Raw genomic sequence first — 20,410 nt, 5'->3', positions numbered from 1 at the left:
GCGACTGTGCTGGTGTTTTTCCAACTCCAGAGCTGTTGGATAACACGGTTTAAGCTGGGCAATGTTTACAACGCGGAGATCCTCTCCAGAATCCTCCAGGACTACTTCGTACGTCAGTGGGCTGATTCTCGGCACTACTCGGTAGGGGCCCTTCCAACGTGGAGCAATTTTAGCAGAAAAGGACTGGCTCGTCTTTGAGTATGGATGACTTTTTAACCAGACTCTGTCTCTTTCCGCTTACATTTGGTCTCTCCTATAACGGTCATAGTTGAGCTTCTGCCGCTCTTTAGCTTTTTGGAGGGTTTTGGTTACCAACTGTTGCAGCCCTGATATCTGATCCATCTGGTGGTAAGCAGATTCATCCGGGGTGCATAAGCGTGGGTTTAGTTCAGTGTCCACTGGGCCCTTAAGTGTCCGACTAACATTGAGCTCTGCCGGGGTCACTCCAATGGATTCATGGACAGCTGTGTTGAGTGCAAATCGGAACTTGGGTAAATACTTGTCCCAGGTTTTGTGATCACTCTCCACATCACTGCATGAAAAGAAGCGTTTGTGTCAATCTGTGTCGCAGAGAAGTGTTGGCACATCCTTCGGTTAACGACTTTCACACGTATCTGCAGGCAGCAAAGGAAACGCTCAGGGTTCCTGCAGTTGTCAAGCCTCAGAGCTGTTGTGAGGTGACCCCCCCTGCTCCAACGCCTAGAGGACGCTTTCACATGCAAATTACACTGAGCCACAGTGCTCTGAGCTTCACAAATGCAAATCAGTTTCCCTGAGTGAAGATAACACCTTTTAGTAAGAGGCACCAAACAAACTATCTGGCTGAGTAAACCAGGCTTAAATAAATATTAAACCTGAATTTTAAATTGTTCTTAAGTAAGTAAGTGTGCTATAATGAATTATATTGTATACCACGAACAAAGGTCAATGCAGTCAAAAGAAATGAAACAATGCACTTTATTTCAAAATTTTATTGTTATCTAAAACACAATCCTAAATCTCAACAACTGTACAGAGTGGCATGATTACATTCACTTTTTCAATTGTGCTGGTTAAATGCACAGAGGAAGTGTTCACCACACATCTACCAGCAATCCGCTCAACAGGAAGAAATGATGCTGGGTATGATGTGTCTGTGCTCTGTAAGCTCCAAACTTCTACCGGCTTTCCATAAAAATATCTGTCCGGGTGGGGATGAAGCCAGGACACTTGGGCAATAACATGTTTGATTGCTGTACAGTTTCTCATGACATTCAGAACTATGAACTGCTTTATAATACCTGGTCGCTGTTCGGTAAGAGGGTCAAGGATGGGTTCCTCAAAACTATTAGTGTTTGCACACCATTTAGCATAAACATATGCTGACCTTTCTGACCTTGTTCCATCTATGGAATGTGTGACATTCAAATGTGTGACCCTTTTACATGTCATTGCAAAACAGTTAACATCAGTGATGCAGTTTTCAGGATACATCTGATGATACATTGATAACATTGCATTCCTGTCATGCTCATCCAAAACAATATGTTGAAATGGAGAGAGTGGCACCACTGTACAGTTTTCTAAGAAAAGGCTTTCTGCTGACACCAAAACACTGTGCTTCACATAAAGCATATCAGTTGTGTCATCGCGTGTCAAAGTTCCAACTCTTTGTCCTCCCAAAATACTAGCAATCTCAGCCCCATATTTACACGTCCATGGCATACTAAGCTGTTGACTCTGCTGAAATTGCCTCATAATTTGAACTTCAATTGTCTAATTGTTGTTATTAAACTTTCTCAGTATTCCATTAAAACAGTCAACACTTTTATCCAAAGCGACTTACAATAAGTGCATTCAACTATAAGGTTACGAACACAGAACAGCGTGAATCATGGGTGTACATTTACTATACACCAGAAAAAATAAACTGGGCCTCAGTCACATACTCATCCCATATGAAGTAACCGCTGCTTTAAGATATGGAAACTGTGAAAACCTCACGTCACCCGCTCGCGTCATCAGCTGAAGGGCTTGTCCAATCACAGCCTCGTAAACGCCGTTGCAGCGTTGAGTGTCCCGCAGACATAACTCCGGCTCGTGTTTAGTTTGTTCCGTACGAGTGACTCTGTCTTCGGGGTAAATAACTTGCTGAAGTCGACACGACGCTGTTCCCTGGAGGAGAAGATGAGTGCGTGTGTAAGCAGAGCCGCGGGCCCGGTGTGGACGAGTCGAGGCGGAGAAGACGGACGCACAGTCCCTGAGTTAAGGTAAAAGCTAAGCTAGGAGACGCCATGCTAACTACGAAGCTAACCCTACATCTGAAAAGCATGTCCGCCACTCTTTGGGATAGCGAGAAAGTTGCTAAAATACGAATACAGCATCGAGTGCTGGAGCAGATCTAGTGCATGTGTAAATATGTATGAATTACTTAGATGTAACAGTTTGTTCTCGTTAAGTTTTTTCATCAATGTGACTTTTCTGTATGTTTTCACAGCCTCAGCCCCCCCCCCACACACACACACAAACAAAGAGGCGTTAGGCTGAGACGCTGAAAGTCGGGATTTAAAGTGCGAAAATTAAGCCATTGAATGTAAGTAACTGTTTATGAATTGTTTTGGTGTTTTTTTGCTGTGGATCTTCCAACGGTGATGCAGCGCGGCTATTTCCGTTTATTAATAATAAACTCATGTTACTGGTGTTGTTTTCCAGCTGCCTGTCCATGACGTAGTAAGACACACTATGAGCCAGTATGATCCGACCAGACCTTACATCAGCATTGAGGAGTTGTCGGAGAAGAAAGAGGGTAAGGTTATATTCATTAAATAAGTTTCCAGTTACATGTAAAGGTGTATGTTGTAATTGAACTGTGCTAATTTTACTGAATGTGTTTACAGCTGATTGAAGCGGGACAGATGACATGGATCCATCCTTCCACAGCCAGGAGCTCACCGACCTGTGTCCCACACTTCATATAAGACTGGAAGCTACACTGATCTCACAGCTAAACACCACAGACGTCTATACACTGGAGAAGATTCAGGCAGAGTCCCACAAAGAAGTCATGACCCAGAGGCTGCAGAGAAACATTTCAAGCCTCACCTGAGTTTTTGTACAATATATTTGCTGTATGTTAATAAAGCTTTGACTCACATATACCTTGTTCACATTTGTCCCCTGTACAATATGTTCACCTATAACATCAAGCATCACATGAATGTTTAGTTTTAATTAACTGCAGTGCTTTTGGTAAAGACTTACTAATAAATAATAATAAATATTAATATATACATTTTTATTATTAATATTGTGTGGGAGGGGCTTACCCCACGTGCGGAATGCTGTGACCCCACGTGTGCACTGCAATGACCCATAAGGTGACCAATAGCAACACTTCTACCAGCCAATCACGAGTGACATTAGTTTCAAGGGTCTGTGGTATCCTCCAATGGTGAGTAGAGAGAGGTTCTAGCCAGCGGCTGGACTCCGATTCATATGCTAATTAGATCACACGTCGCGATCGGTCCGCAAGGCTCAGGAGCCCCCCCGCGGCTCTCTCCTTTGTTCTCCAAATCCCCCTTAAGGTCCGCAAACGCCGATAGACCCACCTTGTCTTCACTGGCGAACGCCGAGGTAACATCATGGAAACAGTTGGTTACAGCAGGGGATTAGGCCTGTCCGTAGAGGTTCACTGTGACAATAATACTGCTTTTCGTCTAGTGCATAGGACGCAATAATGGCTTTCAAGTTCGGGTTTACTCTCTCTGTAAGATTGGTTTGTGGATGGTATTGTGTGGTTTTCCTTTGTTTCAGGTTCCATTTCCTGCATGTTTCCCCAAATACTGAAGAGATGAATTGGGGTCCCTGATCCGAAAGAATGTAGTCCGGCTCTCCCCAACGAGTGAGTATTTCTCGAACTAATACTTGAGAAACAGTCTGTGCCGTGGCCCGGCGTAAGGTGAACAACTCCACCCATCGAGAGTAATAATCATCAAAAACAAGTAGATAAAGGTTGCCGGCGGAGCTTCTAGGGAAGGGTCCCATGATGTCTACCCCTAGCATTTCCTATGGACGACTGACAGTGGTCTGTCGTAATTTCCCAGGGCATCTTCGATTTTCAGGTTTTTGGACTTGACGGGTTTGACAGCACTGGACGTAATTTTTTACTTCCAGACTCATCCTGGGCCAATACACTAGGGATTGCAGTCTCTTATATGTTTTGTACCTTCCTAGATGTCCTGAAAGTGGATGGTCGTGGAAGAGGTGGAGTAGCTGTTCGCGAAGAGGTGGGGGTATGTAGACTATGAGGAAGCTGTATCACCCTGTATACTTTGTCTTCTATAATTGTGATTTTAGTGGTTGGGTTCACAAGTTGGTCACCAGAATCCAGGATGGTTTGATACAGCTGCCCAATATCCGTGTCAGCCTGTTGAGCTTTCCAAATAACCTTATCTGATATGTGCAGATCTTCAGCCATTTCCCTCTTGGCAGGTTGTATGGTGGCATAAATAGGGACTTGGCAGGGCTCAGCTTCCACAGGAGCTTGAGACAGGGCATCAGGAACAATGTTATATTTCCCCTTCCTATACTCAACCGTGAAGGTGAATTCCTGTAGCCTCAGCGCCCATCGAATCAACCAGGTGCTTGGTTTTTGTGTTTTAAAAACCCACACTAGTGAAGAATGATATGTAACTACAGTGAATATTCTCCCTTCCAGGTAGTAGCGCCATTTCGCCAAAGCCCAGACAACTGCTAAACATTCCTGTTCCAACATCACTAGCATCAGCGTACACGATGAAGGGCAGACTGAAATCAGGGTGGCCAAGGATTGGTGGTGAAGCAAGATGCTGCTTGAGGGTCTCAAAGGCCACTTGACAAGCTGAGATCCAGATGTATTTGGCACCTTTTTTCTTGAGGGCGTTAAGGGGGTCAGCAATTTGTGAAAAATTTGCAACTAAACGGTGGTACCACCCAGCCATTCCCAGGAACCTCTGCAGCTCGTGCGTGGGAAATGCTTGTACTGCTTTGGTCTTATCCTCATCCACCTGCACACCATTCACTGAAACAACGTGGCCAAGGAATTTTAGAGAAGTCCTGAAGAATTGGCATTTCTTCATATTAAGGGTCAGGCTCGCTTCTCACAACTTATCCAAGACAGCTTGAACGTCCTGGTAGTGCTGCTCGAAGGAAGGTGAATGTATAATAATGTCATCCAGATACACCATACAGATTTTCCTTTTCAGATCTCCCAAAACGAACTCCATAAGTCTTTGAAAAGTAGCAGGGGCATTTTTAAATCCAAAAGGCATCGCCTGGAACACAGAATCGAGACCGGGGGTTGTTTTTCTTTGGTACCAGCCAACTGGAGCAGCATACGGTTATGTGGAAGCTGTGATAATTCCATCTGATGGCTTCTCCGCAATGTGTGATTTCATTTCTTGGAGTTTTCCAGGTGAACAGCGGTACGGTTTCTGTCTGATTGGTAAGTCATCAGACAATAAGATTTTATGCCTCAATATATTTGTCCTTCCAACTTTTCTGTTGCAGACATCAGGGTTCCCTTCAAGTTGGTGATACAAATGTTCTTTCCCTCTCTCCCCCAGATGATCAGACACGACAATGGCATTTAGCCCATTTTCTACCCATCCGGCGGAGTATGATTTTTCCAACGTCATGGGAGGGGATAGAGCCGAGTAGAAATACACCTGAGGGTGTGTATTTTCAGGGAGTATTACGCCTTCCTTTAGAAAGTTGAACTTTCTCTTATTGGCAGATTTGAACCAGTAAGTGTTCTCCGACACATCAAACTGTAGCCCGGAAAGGGACACAAAATCCAGACCCAGGATAACAGGAACTGCAAGGATGAAGAAGACAGGACCACGACAGGGACTTTGTTAGTTTGTCGTTGGACATTGAGCTCTAATTCACTCCAACCCAGGGGGTATCTTCCTGAGCCATCCGCCAGATACAAAGGGCCTTTTTGCCAGGGTTGTAGCACAACATCATGTCCTCTCACGTCCTTCCACAGGGTATCGTTAATGAGGGTATAGAAGGAGCCAGTATCCAAAATAGCTGTTCCTCTCCAGGAGTCAACCATGAAGGGAAGCACTAACTGCTGTGGCCAGGGTGCTGTTGGTGTTGAAGGGAAATGGTTTTCCCCATAGGGTGAGAATGCATTAAGAGTGGGATGTGCTGGTATATTCTGTGGATTTTGGTTAGTCAGTGGAAATGACTGCTTTTGGAATCTGTTCTTCCCCGATAGGTACTGTGGACATGATGATGGAGCATGTGAGTTTTTACAGAGCCAGCAGTAAACCTGAGTCGCACCAGGTGGATTGGTCTGATTGGGCGGAGAACCTATATCCGGTTTTAGCGGTTTCTGCATCAGTTTCTTCCTTTGCTCATAGTGCCGTTGATTTTCCCTGTCCTTCTCCAATTGTTTGCCAAGACGCACCAATGCTTCCACAGTTGTTACTCTACTGCCTCTTAGTTGACTAGCCAAGTTAGGGTTGATGTTTTACTTACTTTTTGAACGCGGGTCCTGACTCTCTCTGCTAACTCATCTTGATAATCAGAGAGAAATGCAGACCGGAACCGCTTTTCAAATGCTGCCCAGGTGGCAATTTCAGCCCTAGCAACATCCCTCCAATCACGAGCTGTACCATGTAGTACGTTACTAAGCGTGGCAATTAATTCTGCATCAGTTAGGGGATGTAATGCCAAAAAATCATTACACTTCTCCGGATACAACAAAGGTTCTTGTGTGTCTTCTTTACCTCCCAAACATTGGAAAGTGCATTTTAATTGGGCTTATCCCACGATATAAGGTTTTTGGCTCAATGCACTGTTCTCGTTGGCCTGGAGAATTAAGGTCCTCTTCATGGCCATCGGTGTACATGGTGGATGGTAGTAGTTGATGTGGACCCTGAACCTGGACCCTAGGTGGTAGCTGACAAATTGAGAGTGTTTGGGTCGATACATTGACCAATGAGGAGGAGTGGGAAGTTGATTGGAAGCTCTGGAGGTTTACTACTTCCCCTGATAGTGCACTGACATTCACGGCACAGTGAGTCACTTCATCCTCCATATGCCGTAGTGCAGTGGCCATCGGAGATAGGACAGATTTCAGATCCTTCAATAGTTCCGCATGGTACTGCTTGAGACGCCAATTAATGGTACTGGTAAGCTGATGGTTGATGTATTGAAATTGTTGTTCCATTTTGGTCTCCAATTCAGTCATCTGTATTTGTCCTGCTGATGTGATTGCCTCCAAGGTTTTCCCCAAACCAGCTTTGAGTTCTTTTTTGAACTGCTCATGCTGGCCAGAAACTATCTCAGGGATGGTCATGTTAATAGTGGATGTAACACATGGTTGCTCTGTTTCGTCGTTGTTCTTTTCCATCCCAGAGGTATTGTCCAGTGGTAGTGGAATCAATGGATCCCCCAGTTTGGCTTCTTCGCACAGTTCCATTTCCACTAGAGTGTACTTGGTTACTGCAGTGTTCTCCTCATTCCCAGGAGGGAAGATGTTGGATTCCTCCAGAAGGTTCCCTAAGCTCCATGTCCTTTCAGCCATTTTTGGTTCACTTCCTATCAAAGAATCTATATATTTACCCTTTTTTTTTTTTTTTTAAATTATTATTCTTATTCTTATTATTATAATTTTCTCCAAAATCAGGGATTTTTGGGTCCCATCTGGGGTGCCACTTATTTATGTGACGGCTTAAGTTTACTAGTTGGGTAGTTTACTTTTTCTTTCTGTTGTGCCAGCAAGGGAGAGCCCTGACAATAATTTATTTAAATCAATTAACTAAGCCACACAAAGGTTATTCTCACATATAACCAAAAGGAAACTTATCAAAATATAAATAATCCAAAACCAATGATATGACTTTTAACTATACATATTGTAAACACACAGGACATGTACAAGTATGGAATCATGAGTCTCGTTATTCATTTTTTATGAAGAGACGTAAACATAAATTAGATCCATTCGGAAAACAATAAACAAACTCCAACAAAAAGAGTCCACTTCAGGATATGTCCCAGAAAAATAGAAATATGTCTAAACTCAAATAGTCCTCATCCAAAAAGGGATGAAACTAATGTTCGCACCCGCCAGTCAGTCAGTCGGCGATCTCAACCGGCAGCGACACCGCAGTCGCCGACCGGCCAGGGCTTACTCAGTTTCTCTCAGAGGTCCGGTTTGCTTAGTTTCGAGGGTTTCCACTGCCTCTCTTTTACTTCCTCAGCTTTAGTGGTCTTGTGGCGTGCACTCATGGGTGTGTCCTCTCACCCAGTGGGTCGATGGGAAATGTAAAGTCTGTAGCTATATATACTTCCCGTATGGGGAACATGTGCCTGTTCTTCCTGACTACTGAATAAACAACAGTAAGCAGTACCTGCGTCTCTGCCTTTCCTTGTCCTGCCACATTGGTGACCCCGTTTTTTGAACATGTTCGAGGTGAAGGAGGATAGTGTCCCTTCCTCATCGGGGAAGACGTTTTTTCTTCCCCGGCTCCCGTGGACCGTGTCGCCACGACGACCATGGCGCAGCTGCTTCCAGGATCGAACAGCTCCGCGGAGCAAGTTAAGCTCCCGGAGTTTTGGCAGAACGACCCCGCGCCGTGGTTTCAGCACTTCGAGGCTCTCTTCCATCTGCGAGGAGTAACGGCAGACGACTCCAGGTATTTTTTGGTGGTCGCGGCTTTGGACCAGCAATCCACCCGGCGCGTGATGCAGCTCCTGCGGGCCCCGCCGCTGCGAGGGAAGTACGCCGCCATCAGGCAGCTTCTCCTCCGACGCTACAGCTTGTCAGCCGCGGAGAGAGCGGACAAGCTACTGTCGCTTCCCGGTTTGGGTGATGGTTCGGCAGTAGACCGGATGGATGAGATGCTGTCGTTGCTGGGCTCCGAGGATGAGGGTTTCCTGTTCCCGCACATCTTTCTGCGCCAGCTCCCGCTGCAGGTGTCGCGCAGCCCTCGCCAACTCTTCCTGTTTGGCGGCCGGCGACTTCCGTGGATTAGCTGAGGAGGCGGACCGGATCCTGCTGTCTTCGAGGAACGTCTCCGTGCAGAGTGTGGCCGTGGAGTCCTCGCAGTCGACGTTGGAGAACGAGGTTCCGGCAGTGACGGCTGCAGTCTCCACCCGCACACAGCGCGGCCAGCTGTGTTTCTTCCATCAGCGCTTCGGCAGCAAGGCGCGCCGCTGCGTTCCTCCGTGCGCGTTCCAGGCACCGGGAAACGGAAGAGCCGGCGCTCGGTAGCAGCCGTGGGCGCTGGTGATCAAGAGGAGCTGCTGTTCGTTCATGACTCCATATCAGGTAATCAGTTCCTGGTGGACTCCGGCTTGCAGAAGAGCCTTCTCCCTCCTGCAGCTACGGACCTCTCGGCCCGTGGCAGTGGTCCGCGTCTGACAGCGGCTAACGGCTCGGCTATAGAGACTTTTGGTACCAAGTCTGTGACTGTGTGTTTCAATGGACGCAAATTTCTGTGTGATTTTGTTGTAGCCTCCATTACGGTTCCTATTATCGGAGCAGATTTTCTGTGCACTAATGGGTTGTTAGTGGATGTAACTAATCGCAGGCTCATTGATGCTGTGTCTTTTGCGTCTTTTCCGTGTCAGTCAGGGGGACCCGGGCCGTTAACACACGCTAATTTTGCGGCGTCAAAGGATGTCTTCCAGCGCTTACTGGCGGAATTTCCTTCGCTGACAACGCCCGCATTTTCTGCCGCGGTTACTAAACATGGCGTGGAACATTTCATTCCCACTGCGGGTGCGCCCGTTTTCGCACGTTCGCGATGCCTCGACACCGTGCAGTTAGCCACCGCGAAGGAGGAGTTTGCTACCATGGAGCGTTTGGGGATCGTTAGGCGGTCCAACAGCCCGTGGGCTTCACCGCTCCACATGGTGCCCAAGGCGGACGGTTCTTGGCGGCCGTGCGGCGACTTCCGCCGGTTTAAATAACATTACGGCCCATGACCGTTACCCAATTCCGCATGTTCAGGATTTTTCGATTCGTCTGGCGGGCATGACAATTCTTTCCAAAATCGATTTGGTGCGAGGTTATCATCAGGTGCCTGTGCGGGCAGAGGACGTGCCCAAGACTGCTGTCATTACGCCGTTTGGGCTTTTCGAGTTCCTGCGGATGCCGTTCGGCCTTAAAGGCGCAGCGCAGACGTTTCAGCGATTGATGGACTCGGTGCTACGTGACCTCGCGTTTGTTTTCGTCTATTTGGACGACATCTTGGTGGCCAGCCCGTCGGCTGATGAACATTTGTCGCACCTTAGGCAGGTTTTCCAGCGCCTTGATGGGCATGGTCTCATTGTCAACACAGCCAAGTGCCAGTTTGGGCTGTCTGTCATAGACTTTTTGGGCCATCGCATTTCGTCGCAGGGTGCGGTTCCTTTGCCCTCGAAGGTGCATGCAGTTGCGGATTTTCCCCGTCCGGTCTCGGTCAGGTCGCTACAGGAGTTTTTGGGCATGGTAAACTTTTACAATCGTTTCTTGCCTCGTGCGGCCCAACTCCTGCAACCATTGTATGGTGCTTTGAAGCTTAAGAAAGCCAAGGACCAGGTTGATTGGACCCCTGTGAGGATCCAGGCTTTTGAGGGGGCTAAGGCTGCCCTGGCTAACGCGGCGCTTCTGGCGCACCCCGCGTCTCGGGCGCCCATCGCCCTCACGACCGATGCTTCTGATGTGGCTGTTGGTGCAGTTGTTGAACAGCGGGGTGCGTGGCCGCCCCTTGCATTTTTTAGCCGCGGTTTGCGAGACAGTGAGCGAAAATACAGTGTGTTTGACCGGGAACTGTTAGCGTTGTACCTGGCTACGCGTCATTTCCGTTTCCTGCTGGAAGGCCGCCCTTTCACAGCCTATGTTGACCACAAACCATTGACGTTTGCTATGGCAAAGGTGACAGAGCCATGGTCTGCTCGCCAGCAGCGCCATCTAGTGGCGATCTCCGAATTCACAACGGACATCCAACATGTGGCGGGTAAAGCGAACCCGGTTGCAGACTGCCTGCGAGTACCGGTCTGGAGCTGGAGGAGGCAGTTGTGCAAGATGGTGGGCCTGCCCTCCTTTGCGACGTCTCCACGGGCCGCCCCCGCCCGGTGGTGCCGGTTGCTTGGCGCCGTCGGGTCTTTGATATGGTGCACTCTCTTTCTCATCCGGGTGTCCGGGCGTCGGTGAAGTTGGTGTCTTCGAAGTTTGTGTGGCCTGGCCTTCGCAAAGAGGTCAAGGAGTGGGCGGCCACATGTGTGGCGTGTCAGCGAGCTAGAGTTCACCAGCACACTAGGGCGCCCCTCGAGCCATTTTTGATTCCAGCCAGGCGTTTTGATCATGTGCATATCGACCTTGTGGGGCCTCTTCCCCCTTCCCAGGGTTTTACACATCTCCTTACCATGGTAGATCGGACCACTAGGTGGCCAGAGGCGGTTCCTCTGTCTTCCATGACATCTGCGGACGTGGCACGCGCTTTTCTTTCAGCTTGGGTCTCACGTTTTGGTGCACCGTCTGATATCACCTCTGACAGAGGCCCGCAGTTCATTTCGGAGCTCTGGTCGGCGCTAGCAAAGTCTTTGGGCACACAGGTTCACCGTACCACTGCCTACCACCCCCAGGCTAACGGTTTGTGTGAACGTTTTCACCGGTCGCTTAAGGCGTCATTGCGGGCTGCGCTCTCAGATGCAAACTGGTTGGATCGGTTGCCGTGGGTGATGCTCGGGTTGCGCTCGGCTCCTAAGGCTGACCTGGATGCCTCGCCTGCAGAGTTGGTGCTCGGTAAGCCGCTCCGCATCCCAGGGGAGTTTCTGCCTCACAGCTCGGCCCCCTTTCCGCGTCCTGCGTCACAGTCCGCTTGTGCACCGGTGCCCGTGCATCATTTTTCTCCTCGGTCTTTCGTGCCAACGGATCTCGCGACCGCTCGGTTTGTTTTCGTGCGTCACGATGCTCACCGGTTTCCCCTCCAGCCCCCGTATGACGGCCCGTTTAGGGTGTTAGAGGCGGGTTCTAAAAGTTTAATTCTGGACATGGGCGGGTGCAGGGAGCGTGTTTCGTTAGACAGACTTAAGCCAGCTCATCTGTTGGCCGGCGAAGAGGTGCTACCGGCCCGGGTTCCCCGTCGTGGTCGCCCCCCTTCTAAGACCCCTGTGTTGTTTTCTCCAGTTGTGCCTCCTGATACTGTGTCTGTTGTAAATGATGTCCCTTCTGCTTGTTTCACCCCTGCGTTTGCGGACGGGGATCGGCGTAGCCGTTATGGTCGCCTCGTTTAACCCCCTGAGAGGTACTGACTTTTGTCCCATTTTGTATTTTTCCCTCTGGGTGTTCGGGGGGGGGCTGTGTGGCGTGCACTCATGGGTGTGTCCTCTCACCCAGTGGGTCGATGGGAAATGTAAAGTCTGTAGCTTTATATACTTCCCGTATGGGGAACATGTGCCTGTTCTTCCTGACTACTGAATAAACAACAGTAAGCAGTACCTGCGTCTCTGCCTTTCCTTGTCCTGCCACAGTCTCGCTGTTTTCTCCGGCTTCCTCCGCTCTCGCCTCGCATCGCACTTCCGCTTTCTCCTCTCCCTTGCGACTCATTCTCCTCCAATAAATAGGCTTGACATCGCTCTCTACGTCATCATCCGGCGACGGCTATTAAACAACACCCCGGTGGGGGGGGGGGGCAGAGTCTCTCGATCCGTTACAACAAATTTCAGCGCTCCGTGACGTAACGAGATCGTCATCAGGCCAGAAATTATTAGTGCTTCGGCTCGCTGTTTCGAGTCCCGGTCAAGATTTTTGTACTATTTTCTTTTTTTTTTAAAAACCATTTAATATATATTGCTGTCTCAACGTGATGCTGACACGGACACATAAACTCGTGAAGGGTTTTTGTAGGATTTTTATTTCAGCGAGACCTTCAGTAGATCACCGAACTTCACACACAGGCACTTTGTGAAAATGACGAATCTGCGACCAGCACTGCAACCCACCATCAACATCTGGAAAAAGGTAAACAAATCGCCAGTTGATCTGGTTGCCAGTTAAACTGGAACACCGGCTCTCTCTCTCTCTCTCACACGTACACAAATACACACACACAACCCCGCCCCGCATGTCACTCACATGCATGCCGCATTCACTGGACAGGCACACAGTATGAAACCAGAACATCATAACATTGTCCCACACAGCAGCTAACAGCGGGGTTGCTACAATATAAAACTTGCGGGCCGCACTAACATTTAACTTTCATATTAAGGTGGGGGCCACAAAATATCGTCCCGAGGGCCGCAATTGGCCCGCGGGCGGCGAGTTTGAGACCCCTGCTTTAGAACGTCTTAAAATATTTACTGCGTGCCCTATATCAACCCGTCTGAACCATCATATTTGAACTTTGTCAGACTGGTTATAATGTTAACAATAAGAGTGATTTGTATAGATGTAATGATGCTATCATTAGTGCATAATACTAATAACAATAATAGTTTTTTTCATCTGGATCCTTTAGAGTCAGTATGGTGAAGGCCAGTTGTTAAATAATTAAAAATGATGTGTTCAAAGGAGAAATTTTACTTCTAAGAAATGCAGTATACTTGTTACGGGTCCCAGGATTGGTACCACAGCAGTAAAGTATATCTGTAGAATACAGCAGCAATAAAGACACGGAGCATCCAGACTGCATCTTATTCAAATTCAACACAATTTGAAATCCAAACATTTCTCTGAGTGTCAGTGTTTCAGATGATAACTGCATTTTAAAGTGCATAAAACATACATTCAATTATCCTCTCCTTTGTAATGGAATGTGTTCAGTGTTACTCACACTTCTGGTGTACATGTTATGTATCTTTACTTCACACATCTTAATACACATTATCACTTGTATATAAGTGAGCAGGGCTACTAAAATCACATAGTGCAGGTTACAGTGATACTTATATGGAGGACCATACATGACTTAAGTATAAATAAATAAACACAACAGAGTCCAGCATCAACATTTTATTGAGAAGGTTCCAGTCTTCACGTTTATGTACAATAAAATCGGACTCCTTTACAATATGTCACAGTATTTACACAGTTCAGAGCTGCGCTGCTTTCACGCTGGTATCTTAACGTTCTTTATTGTATCTTTAAGAAATAATAAGTCTCACTTGAACCAGCAGGAGCATCAACGACTAAACTGGCTTCAAAAGACAGAAGCTGATCCCGACTCATCACCTCTAAAGGGAAAATATAAAGTTTGTCTGTTTGTTAAAGCGATGAACGCGTCATTTCTTTCTCTTGTTGACGTTTAATCGTTTAATCTTCATTGATCATTTATCGATCTTTTATTTTTCTCTCTCACCATGTCTGACGCGTTCTGTTGTCTGATGACATCACCTACTGTTCTTCTTAGCGGGTCTCTGCTGCCTCCTGCTGGTCACACACTGTCACTGTGAGTTCATGTTTTTATAAACTTTATAAAACTTCATAAACACTTAACGAAGATATGAAACACCACGGTCACACTGTGAGACCAAAAATCGATCTTTGAATAACTTTGTATCTCCACTTGTTGTGATGACAATGTGAACACATTCCGGGGGTCTCGGGGGGCACTGTTGAGCCATTTTGGGACGTTCATTGAACATTCCTCCAGAATACGTAAATTTTCACCACTTTCTAAATTTTTGCAAATTTTGGTAATAATTTGAGCATGTTAAAGCCCTCAAAAAGCCAATTAATTTGCCTGAATAATAATAATAATAATAATAATAAATAGGGCTACCTTGTAGCAATGACGGGCCGGAGCACATGCATTTCGTAGCATGTTAGTGACGAGGTTAGTGGAGAGAGCGATCAATGACCAAGCGCACGTCTCCGCATTGCATGCGTTTGGGTAAGGATAAACGCTTCACTTCCACGCTCACTAATCACGCATTACGGTCTACCCCATCAAGTTAAACCCCATAGTGAAAACTTTATCTAAATCAAATTTAGTTTTAAAACGAGGCTTACCTCGTTTGAATCCAAGACATCAGAGGATTCTAACATCACTGACACTGTGACATTAGTGCAAACTGACAACAAATATTATTTGCTTAATGAATCCTTTGAAGTGTTCTTTTAATATACAGCTCATTTGAGCTGTATATTGTAAAGCAGCCAAGAACAGTTCATCAAAGTTTAAAACATGTCACTTCAAGTAGCCAGCAGGTAGCGCTGTAATGATGAGTCAATATTGATATGGATCTGATCAGGGCGGGACTGTGAATGAGGTTTGAGGCTGAAAGAACAATGCACAGAGGAGTAATAATAAATCCCTCTTTTTTGGCGAATCATCAAAATTTCACGCCACGGTCACACCGTGTGAGGAAATCATATATACCGAGGTAGTTTATATCTCCATATTGTTGAGATAACATTCACAGAAGTTGAACTGATGAAAGCCCAAGGACTAGTTCATCAGACCTATGTTTGTCATGAAAAGACAAATGTCCCTATCGATTTTGGTACATGTCGGCCAATCTTAGTGCCGTGGCTTCACTTTAGGAGGCGCTAGTCAGTACTTTTGTCACGCCCATTCCTTAAAACCATAAAAAATATCTTCAGGGGGCTGCTGTTGTTACACAAATGTATTTTGAGGGAGACTGAAGCATGAACACTGAAGTTACAGCAATTTTGTGTTTAACTGCGAATTGATGAACTTTGACACCACGCCACCAATATGGCGTTTTACGAAATGTCACAGTAATCTTATGCCATTATCAATGTCTTGAGACACTTTTGACACAGTTGCAGTCCGTGATGAGGAGGAATACCAAGGGGCGCTGTGATTTTAATTCATAATTTCTGTGTAGATGTCATCAGGCCGGGACTCTTGTCTTACATGTCTAGTTTGGAGTTGATTGCACCATGTATGTCTGAGATACAGAACATCTTGTTTTGATGGCGTGTAATCAAACTTTCACGCCATGCCACGATCACACCGTGTAATGACAACTCGAAATTCAAGGTAGTTTATATATCCATTTTGTTGTGATGACACTCATGTCCATATGAAGTTGATCTGATAAAAACCCTGGGACAAGTACGTCAAATAACAAATTTAGAAAACGGCCAAAATGGCCACTAAATCCAAAATGGCGGGCTTCCTGCTGCGTTTTTCCCATTGCACCTCAAGACTTTTTTTTTCATGATACAAGTGAGCTACAATTTTTGTGAAGATCGGTGAAAGCTAACTGAGGGGCTTTTCCTTAGATGGCGCTGTTGAGCCATTTTGCCCCGCCCATTTCAAATTACTCCACAATACAATTACTTTTAGGGGTTTTGAATTTCCTGCAAACTTTGGTAAGAATTTGAGCATGTCTAGGCCCTGAAAAAGGCCGAAAGGGAACTAGAGCTACGTTGTAGCACTAACGGGCCCAAGCAATTTCAAGCCTGTTGATGTTGGTGAAGAGCGGGCGATCAATGACCAAGCGCATGTCTCCGTGTTGCATCATTTTGCGCTCTGGGCCAAGGATAAACGCTTCGCTTCCTGTAGCCAGCAGGTGGCGCTGTGATTTTGAGTCAAGATTTCTTTGTAGGTGTCATCAGGTTGCGACTCTTGTCTTACATTCCTAGTTTGGACTCGGTTGGACCAAATATGTCTGAGATACAGAAGCTTGTGTTTTGATGGCGTTTAATTAAACTTTGACGCCACGCCACTGTCACACGGTATGACGAAAAGTTGAAATTTTAGTAAGTTTAGATGTCCATCTTGTTGTGATGACACTCATCTAAATTTTAAGTTGTTCTGATGAAAGCCCTACGACAAGTATGTCAAAGTAAAAATGTGGAATATGGCCAAAATGGCCACTAAATCAAAGATGCCTGTTGCGTTTTTCATAATGCTCATTGAGGCTTTTTTCTATGATTAGTCATGATACACCTGTGTCCCGATTTTGGTGAAAATCGGTAATGTGGAAACCTAGGGGCTGCGTTCCAGGTGGCGCTGTTGAGCCATTTTGCCAGGCCCATTTCCAAATTCTCCAGAATACGTACATTTTCATCACTTTTTAATATACTGCAAACTTTAAAAGATTTGAGCACGTTAAAGCCCTCAAAAAGCCCATTCACCAACAATGTAGAGAACCATGCATGCAAGGACTATATTCAGTTTCGTCTGGATGGATTGGTGAACGATTTAGCTCAGCTTAACGCTGAAATGGAAGTGGAAGTCCACCCACAGTCTTCAGGAAGTTGCCCGCCAACTATGCATCCTCTCAGAGACAAAAGTCGCAGCGTTTGGACGTCTGTCATTCTTTTTGCAATACAATGGGAAATATCCTTAGACAGCAGGTTGTCGTTTGTGGTCTATTTTGACTTTTTCCCAATGATCAGAGTCCATGAAATATTAACTCTATTGGAGGACAACGATCTGGATGCAACTGTGACACAAATTCTGCAGCATCATCCCAACTCTGGATACAAAATGATGGTTGGGCACCTGAATGCACAAGGCATACGCATACAAAGTAAGTGTTCGTAGTCATTACCCATTTATGTGTCCTGGGATTTTTCAGCAATAAATTTGGATTTGGCCTACTTGCTGATGTATACAAAATGTCGAATAGAAGCTGCTTTTTAGACTGCTATTCCAGATTTTGTGATGTTACTGCCAGATTCAGGATGTTTGACGTTTGAGTACACCTTATCTGTGCTTTGTCCTACATATATATATAGGATATACATATCCTATAGGATATATCCTATAGGAGATAGGATATAAGATATATAGGACATGGTTAAGTGCAGACCGTTCTATCTGCCCAGAGAGTTCACATCTACTGTTGTGACTGCAGCCTATATCCCCCCCCCCAATGCTAATGCTAAGCTGGCAATGAAAGAACTGCATGCTGCAATTAGCAAACGTTAGACATAACACCCAGAGGCAGCCTTTATTGTTGCGGGTGACTTCAACCACTCCAGCCTTCGAGGGTAGTTGACAAATAAAGGTGAAACAATATTTTTTTTAAAATAAAGTTCTAATGAGGATTACAGTTGTATGAAATTATAATGTTCAAATGTTGATTTTTTTTAAACTGCTAGTGTTTGGTGGATTTTTTGTATAATTTCATTTTTTAAGCTTTTCTTATAGCTTCAGCCACAATTTGTCCTGCGGTGGGACATGCCACTATTACAAAATTAAAATATTTTACTATTATTGATTTCAAGTACAAATCAGGTATGTTTAATGTTTAAGAAGTACTCTTTCAGAATGTTTTTTAAAATTCTGCATATGATTATTTTTCACAGCTTTTTTATTTGATTATTTACTTGTGCCATCTTATCACTCACTCTAGTGGAAATATTCAGTAAAATTTAAAAAAAAACCTTATGAAAATGTCTGCTTTCCTTTTGATAGTTAAATTATGCAATGTTTTCATATGCACATAATAATTAAAGTTAGTTAACATTAGGAAAAGTCATTTTCATGCTGGCCTATGCCGTTCCATGCCATGTTTCTAACTATCTGTTTGTGCCCTCTGGTCTCTGAGTGCAGTTTGGCTGATTGGACGTGATGAGCCTTAATTGGGTGCACCTGGCACGCAGGTTCACCTGACTCGTTATAAGCTCTGGCTCCTCCTCCTTTGGTAGATTCGACCTGCAGCAGACACTGCCTAAGCCGCTGGTCTTGGCCCAGCATCGGCGTGTTGTGCTGATCATTTGTTTTGTCTTTGTGCGTTGTCATTTGGATTTGATGGAGACGTTTTGTTAACGTGTTTTTGTTGGATAATTGCAACGCTCGAAATCTACAATACAACCATCGTGTTACATGGTAAAACCTACTCCGTCCGCTCTGTTATGTCATTTCTACCCTAGGTGTGACATATTGGGGCTCGTCTAAAACGCCAGTTTCGTAGCCAAATTGGATAAGTAATATTGAGTAAATCGTTCTTTGATGCGTTGTTCTAGTGGAGCGGAGTAAAGTGCATGTGGGTTGTGCAAACCGTGGTGAGTAAGCGTCATCGTGTGATTATTTCTGATTAACTTAGATTTGGAAAGTCGGATCAATAAATTACCTTGGTTAAGATTAGTGCCTGTCTTCGGGTGCGTGGTTTGTTATTTTGGTTTGTTGTTTTTAGGTGGCAGGGATCTAGAGCGTCGTCTTAGGGGCACTTCCAATTTCCACGGAGTCATTATCAACCGGTGGCTCTTTCGGATTTACGGGCTTTGTGCTTAAAATCCCCGGTCTCACGCCACCTGAAGAAAAGCAGGGTCTACTGTTTAGAAAGGCATCGGGTAATTTGTTGATCTCAATAGCAAATCAAGAGTTAATTGGGGAATATTTTGTTTGTTTGAATATGGCTTCAAAAATTGTGACTGGTTTTATCCAAACTCCGTCAGCCGAGTTATTAAACTCTAGGACTAAAGAGCAGTTAATCAAGGTTGCGGACAATTATAACATCGTTGTTTCCTTAGTACAAAGGAGATTAAAAGAGAGCGTTAGGTGCGTAGTTGTGGCCGGGTTAGTGGATCAGCAGGTGCTAATAACTACAGCGCCACCATTTGAGCCACCGGCTCCGCAAGCATTTACTTTTGAGGAGCATAAGGCTCTGCCGGTAATACAGCGGGAGACGGAGCTCTAGATCTAAGTTCCTTTGGAGTGGTCGAATGAAAATAACAGAATGACCAATCTGTTTTTGTGGATCTTTCAAATGTCTCACATGCCATACAGGGAACAGTCAGAAATCGAATTTTGTAAATCCAAGCAGAGTCCAAAAACCAGGTATTCAAAACACAACAGAATTCGCTGGAGAGCATGTACACACACAGGAGACAATGACAATCTGGCAGAGGGTGAGGGGAAACACAGGGTAAAAATAGGGAATGCTTAATGACAAACAAGGTACAGGTTTATGGGGAAACCAACAGGAAGTAAAGCTAGACACAAGACATAAGAACCCAGACACCAAAATAAAACAGGAAGTGAAATACAAACAGACACACACTGAACAGATTGTTACATTGATCCGATGGACACTTTTTCATTTATAGTTCTCCGAAAGGCTGTTGGGGCTGAAAACAATTCACCGCCAGAACAGTAGGTGGCGCAACGGAAGACGAGCTCAGAGAAAACTACCTCATGACTTCAATATGTAAAAGAAGTCGTTAAGTGTTTGTTTCCCCTCCCGGCTTTCCTCACACACAGTGAACGATGGCAACTAAGAGAACTAAATAAAGTGACACCCAGCGGGTCAAAATCGTGATGTTATCGTTTCATAGCGCAGTGGTTCCCCGGTCTAGTTTCCGATCTGCGTTACTAATTCCACAGCTTGAAGCTACACGGAGGCAGCTAGCTTCCCCTCCAGCTTCCACACAGTCAGCCGGGACTCCCGATACTAACTAATACCAAGTGTTTGCTTCTAACCTGAAAGTATTTGAGAAACAGTGTCATGATAGCCGTGGAAT

This window comes from Limanda limanda, chromosome 14 (genome assembly GCF_963576545.1).
Source record: "Limanda limanda chromosome 14, fLimLim1.1, whole genome shotgun sequence".
NCBI classification, from domain to species: Eukaryota; Metazoa; Chordata; class Actinopteri; order Pleuronectiformes; family Pleuronectidae; genus Limanda; species Limanda limanda.
The sequence above is the reverse complement of the archived record's forward strand: the minus strand, read 5'-3'. Positions refer to the sequence as shown.